The sequence below is a fragment of the Macadamia integrifolia genome, chromosome 1, assembly GCF_013358625.1.
Source record: "Macadamia integrifolia cultivar HAES 741 chromosome 1, SCU_Mint_v3, whole genome shotgun sequence".
Lineage (NCBI taxonomy): Eukaryota > Viridiplantae > Streptophyta > Magnoliopsida > Proteales > Proteaceae > Macadamia > Macadamia integrifolia.
This window is the reverse complement of record NC_056557.1, coordinates 13,267,444-13,274,069: the sequence shown is the minus strand read 5'-3', so window position 1 is coordinate 13,274,069 and position 6,626 is coordinate 13,267,444. Positions and strand designations below refer to the sequence as shown.

Sequence of the window (6,626 nt, the reverse complement as noted above, 5' to 3'; positions counted from 1 at the left end):
AGTCAAATCTTATGTGATTTATTTAAAATAAAAAAAAAAAATGAAAAAAGAAGAAGAAGAAGAAGAGAAACTGATTTTTTGCTTTTGGTCTTTGATTACATTTATAAATTGATATTTAGTGTTGAAAATAATTGTGAGTTACCTAAGTGAGTGATATATCTTTAGAAATTATAATTGATAACAAATGCCATTACTTTGAAGATGAAGCTGACAATCATGATCATTGGATAGATAGGTCAAAGGTCTTAACTGGTCATATGTTAAATTTCAATTTCAAATTTAATCATTTATCTGTCCTATATAATCTCTTATCCACCCACATATGTCTGTGCATCCTCTTCGTTATTTTGGATTTTTTTGGTAATTATTTTACCATCAGGGCAATTCGCAAACTGATTTGAAACTTGGCATGTGAATAAAGGATCTTGGGATAAACTTTTTAAATAACTGATGCTAATTGCGACTTTATAGATCACTAAGTGGGTGTCCCATAACAAAACCCTTTAATGTAAAGATCAAATTAGTTAGGAAAACAAGGGCCTTCCTCTAGACTTATAAACTTGATGGATTAGTTTAAACTTAAGCTGTCATGAAGCATTAAACCACTCCCACTACATTATTGAGTTGGTAAGGAGTATGGTTCGGACTTAAGAATCATAATATCCTCTGAGGATAAGGACTGTTTGGTGATGACAATATTGTTTTCCTAATTATTTAAACTTGTGCAGACGGGGTTTCCTAAATGGCATCTCTTTAGATGTATTAAGAATTTGTTATCTTCACTATGAGTGAAGAATAAAAAAGGTTTTTCAAAATTATTTTATTATTATCAAAAGATATATGCAATTTTTTCAACACATGTGCAATGACTTATTTAGCCACATAGAAAAAAAAATATTATAAATACTACAGGAAACACCTTAGGGGTATAATAATAAGAAAATCAGAAAAGAAAGAAGTTCAAAGACTTTGTAATGGCAACAACCGTGTGGTGGAGCCCATAGAGGCATAGACCAATAAAAGTGTCGGAAAGTGCTTTCTAGACTCTGTTCCTAAAAGATTTTATCTTGTCTTTTTGCTCCCATTGATACCTTCCTCTGCAATAACATGATTCCTTTGTTAGGACACAGATGGACTTCAAGATGCCACATTTGCCGGATTGCCAATATACCCGAAATATCAAATCCCAACTTGTTTGTCAATTCTTTCATGCTTTCTGACCTGAAATCAAGACCCTATCGTATATTGGATCCGGGTTTAGATTTTTTTTTTTTTGGAAAGTAGATGGCAGTCATAGAATCTGATCCATAAGAAAGCGTTTACCTTCTTCGTTTCTTCACAAAATCCCTATTAGTTTATTGCATCCATGGTTTAAATGCATGGTATTGGATCAAGGATCGGTCATTGGGATTGTGATCCTTTGTCCCGTTTATTATAGCATGTGTGTCGTCCACGGCATGAGGGGTATGATGACTTGACATCATCCTCATCCTTCTTAGGCTTATCATCAGCAATCTATCAAGGGTTTCAAATTCAGCGGTGGTAGTGACTAAACATTTTTGTTTGGCATATGCCCGTTTTGACCGAGATTTTAGGAACGATTCCATACTATTGTTCATGGAGGAACTTTAGGATATTCTTGTGAAAATGCATAAAGTGTTGTAGCTAATTGAGTAGTCCTAAAACGTGTGTACAAGCTCATAATGAGAGATATAATCTTACTAGTGAAAATAACGGAATTATACATGAGTATTTTGTTTTAAATATTTTTTAGTCCTTTAATTGACATGAACCTAAGAACTCTAATTGAATGAGAATGATGCATAAAAAACAATTGAGATAAATCAGCTGGTAGAATAGAGGATATGGAATTGATAATTTTGCCCCTATTTTTCTTAAAAGTTGGATTTTGTTGTCGTTAATTTTATTTCTAAGTCCATATCATTTCATCAGTACGGGATTCCATGTCAATACTTCAAACCATGACAACATATGAAACGTAAAATGATCTCACAGCTAAGGTGAACTTAAGACGTGATGGAGTGGAAACCTAATCCGAGACGTCCAATAAATTTTGAAACCCCAGTTCCTTCGTCAAATGCAGAATGCCGGGCAGAATCCGGTGCTTCTGCAGCCCCATTAATTGACAACTGAATTGGGGCATTGGAGAGAGAGAGAGGGAGAGAGAGGAAGGAATATAATGACCCAAACGACAGTGTTTACCAACCCTACGACTATGTTTATGACCTATATAACCTATAAGGGTAATGGCCCAAGTGGAGCCCACCACATTGGTGCCAATCTGTCATCTGCTCATAATTGTCCTCATCATCAGCATCAGTGAGGGACGAGTAAAGCCAAGGAAACCAGGCTGTGAGAATCTTCCTCCTTTCCTCCAAAGCTCCAAAGTTACACGTGGACGTTATACAGAGGCTGATTGCTATAGGCCCACTTTGGAGGCAGACAAGATGGAACTGTTCTTTTAATTAAAAAAAAAAAAAAAAAGATGGAACTGTTCTTTATGACACAAAGTGACGTGGCACACTCCTGGGCCAAAATGGGCCATGGGCCGGTGAATATAAGGAGAAACAATCCAAAATTCCACTCCTACCCCTCTCCATTAGTTAGATAAAGATCAACTCTCCTAGTATAGTCCAATATCCATCCTCCCATTTGGTAAATCTCTATTGCGTTGCTTTCAGTTTCAGACATAAAAAAGGATGAAAGTATTGTACACCCATGGGTGGTGTTGAATCAAACTATTTTTTCTCCCCTGCAATTAAGTGGTCGACCAAGCAAGTCTTGGACTAGGTAATCTTTTTCTCTATCAAGTTTCAATCAAACCCATCACACACGCCAAAGGCCCCAATCCACAGCCATACTGACCGGAATGGTTGGCAATGGTTGAGTCCATAAAGAGGAAAGGAAAGAGGAAAAAACAAAGGGAGGAGGGAGGAGGTGGTTGTTAGGGGAGTGGGGTTTGGCTCCCATCTGATATCCATGAAATAGCCGGGTCACTTGAAGGTGACTTTTGGTTTGAGCTTGTATCAGGGTTTCAAGAATCAAGATTGGATCGGTTAGATTGGCAGATCTCAATTCCGACTGATATAGCTCGTTCGATCTTCATGGAGAAGCTAGGGTTTAGAGCATGTTTTGACTGATTCGGGCCAATTTTTCATTGATTTAAGATGTTTTAGGTACAAATATTATAAGGGTAAAATCATCTTTTATATTAAAAAACAGTAATACCTCTCACAATGTTAAGTTCAGTGAGTTTATTTGTAATAAATGAAATACAAAGGGGATGAATATAATAAGAACAAACAAGGTAAGGTGGATATAAATTTTCCTTAACTTTATGATATACATGAATGACAAGCCACATCTTTTCCATGGGTAGTGGATTGTGGAAGATCCACTATATTGCATGGTTGGTGGTCAACGATCAACATTCTCAGCCTCCGGTGAGGCGAAGAATATCTGGCTTGATTTCCAATCATGAATGGTTTATGTCCATTCTTCGACGTATACCTAATGATGGGACCTTTGATCAAACATTAAATACCATTGCCAAACCTAGTGGGCTATATAGCTTACAAACACTGTTGATTCAAATCTTACCAAAAAAAAAACACTGTTGATTGCCGCAGCTTGGCTTCATGATGGCCTAAGGTTTTGCTTCAGCTCAAGTAGTTTGAGATGAGAACACTACCAAGGGAGAGCTGCTGGGACTATGAAACCTGTCATCCTAAGATTACCATCAACAATTCACTCAAAGGGTTGTCACTACATTAGACCTGGAACTTGAAAATGGTACATAGAATAATAAGTATATTATACAGTTGGTTACCAGAGTTCATGCATATTCATTGAAACTAGTTTTTTCCTTCTTTTTTGCCATTGTGCATTGCCCCTAAGGCACTGAAGAAGTTAAAGCTATAGTCTATCACTTGGGTTTCTTGGTTCACACTTCACAGCCTTGAGTATCATTGAATGAAAACTTGATTTCCAATCGATCACCCACCATTTAAAATCAAGTGGCTATTGTGCCTCCTGCTAGATCAAACAAGTAATAGCATGAAGATGTTACTATAGTTTCTTAACACACAATCAAGTCTTTTGATCTAATAATAGTCATACTTCACTGAACCATCCTTCAGTACATGCTCAAGAATAGCTTTTACTATTTCTTGAATATCTTCTTCATTGTATGAGGTCACAAATTTCACTGCAAAAACAAAGTACCCTTGTTAGCACGGAAGTGGAACTTCAAGCATAATTGTCAATATAGTACCTGATTCCCCACCGACACACCCTACTCCACCACTTTATAGGCCTGAGCTCAATTTCTCAGACTCAATAATCAGCTTAGGATTTGGTCAAATTCAAAGATTGCGACAGGTGAAAAGGGGGGTCCCCCTCCTATAACTTCTAGAAACTGATGTGAATTACCCCCAAAGTCCCAAGTTCAGAAATCCTAAGGGCCCGTTTGGTGCCGTTCTAAAAAAATATTTCTTTCGTTTTTTTGTTCTATTGGAACAAAAAAACGTAAAAAAACATTTGGTAACATTATGATGTGTTTCGATTTTTTTGAAACAAAAATTGAGAAAAAAACGAAAAATGGCCCAAAAGTTGGAACTCCAAAAAGGAGTTCCGTCAATATGGTTTCGTTTCAAAATCCCTAAATTAGAAACCATCGTTCCCGATAGCTATCAGACTTGTGAACAGTTGGAGCAGTTGGAGCAGTTGGAGTTTCTGCAGGTAACTCCTCTTCTTCTCTCTTCTTCTCTCTTCTTCTCTCTGAACTTTCGTTCCTAATAAAGCAACGCAACGCAACGCCTGCTACTAGAGGACGACGATTTCTTCTTCTCCGTTCTCCTTCTTCTTCTCTTCTTGGAATTGGAACCCTACGGCTGCCTCCTTCAACTTCTCCGTCGCCGATCACGTTTGACTTCGGCCGCAACTAGCGATCGTTACCGGCGAATCTTCATCTAAGGTTCAATAACCCCCAGGCGTGGAGGTTCCGCTACAAGCCACTATAGTAAGACCTAGGTTTTGATTTCTCTTTCTTCTCTGCTTCTCTGTGTAACTATAATGTTTGCTATGGTAGTCTTTGTTAGTTGTTTATGTTTTGATGTTTGAGACTGAGCGCGGTGGTCAGTCTGTAATGTTTGATTTCTCTGTTAGTTGTTTCTGTTTTGATGTTTGATTTCTCTTTCTTTAGCTTCTTCATATTTCAGTGGCTTCTGTTCTGCCCCAACACCCCAACAAGTGAAGAGATCCCGGAGCTAGCAGAGACGAGGTATGCTCTCTCTTTCTCTCTCTCTCTTTCTTTCTTTTTCAGTCAAGTGTGATTTTGAAGTTCAGTTTTGGTCGAGTGGCTTTGACCCTTTGTGTATTTTGTCACTGCTTCTGATTTGGAAGCCCCATCCAGACATGATGTTGGGCTCCCCAGCTCATCCTTCAAACTTTCATCCATGTTTAATTCTGTTTCTACCTTTTTATTTGTAAAATTTTATGGGTAGATAACATGATCAAGCTTTCATGTAAGAAATCACATTTCACGAATGGGGTTAGTCCTTGTGCCTGGGTCCTTATTGAATATATGGGAACTCCAAAGAGCTACAGACTCTGAGCTCTATAAATTTTTTAGACCTAAGAGTCAAATAGTGGGTGTGGTTTCTTCCATGGCTTCTGCGTGAGAGCCTCCATTTGCATATTTCAATATCTTCTTGTGAAAGGGGAACTGCTTACTTATTAGTTGCTTCTCTGTGTAACTATAATGTTTGCTATGGTAATCTCTGTTACTTTGCTTTTTAGTTGTTTCTGTTTTGATGTTTGAGACTGAGCGCGGTGGTCAGATTTGTATTGATGGAAGGCGAAAGGGTGGGTTTTTCAGTGGCGGAAGAGAATGATTTTGTTCCCTGTCTGCTCCTGGGCATCTTATTTCTTCTTGATTCTATTGCTTATTCATAGGTCTTACTTTAATGTCATGGAATTCTTATGTTCCTCTGTGAAAGCAAAGCCATTCTTTGTTCTTATGCTGTTAGTATGTTTGATTGTCTCAATTTCCAGGTTTCTGATATATCTAACTTCTTTTTAATCCCTAATTGTCTTCTTCGCGATCATTGTTAGTTTTCAATTGTTGAATTGGGATTTTTTTTTATCTAGTTACTCTTGCTTGGGTGCTTGTGAGCAGATCATTATACTATGTGAAATTACTCTAGCGTTTGTTTTGTTCTTCCCTGTGTCAGTTGCATTGCCTTGAAATTATAGAGACTCATGCCATCTACGCAACTTTTTGCTTGGATTGGATTACCAAATTATGTAAACATTTGAGTCGACTTGAGAATGATTGCCTATGTTAATAATGTGAGCATGTTTTGAAGTCCTCTTTTAGAATATGATACTGTTATTGGATGCTTCCTTATTGTAGTCTACAGAGAAGCTTGAGGTTTTTTTTTGAATCTATAAATGTATGTACTTTGATTTATATTAATATAGGCTTTGGTTTTATAAGAGCAGCATGTGTGTTTGTTTTCTATGGCACAACCATTTCATTTTCATTTCCAGAAACCTACAAGCAGAGTTTATTTTATAATTTCTTTGTACATAACTACCATGCC

General features: G+C 37.3%; 1 long non-coding RNA gene across 1 annotated transcript; it reads right to left on the bottom strand.

The window, feature by feature from the left end:
* Positions 1-3,623: 3,623 nt before the first annotated feature.
* LOC122074727 lies at positions 3,624-4,229 on the bottom strand. Its single transcript, XR_006139038.1, has 3 exons — positions 4,141-4,229; positions 3,851-4,053; positions 3,624-3,748 (listed from the first exon to the last, which is right to left on the bottom strand). It is a non-coding gene; the product is annotated as an uncharacterized LOC122074727 (long non-coding RNA).
* Positions 4,230-6,626: the final 2,397 nt, after the last annotated feature.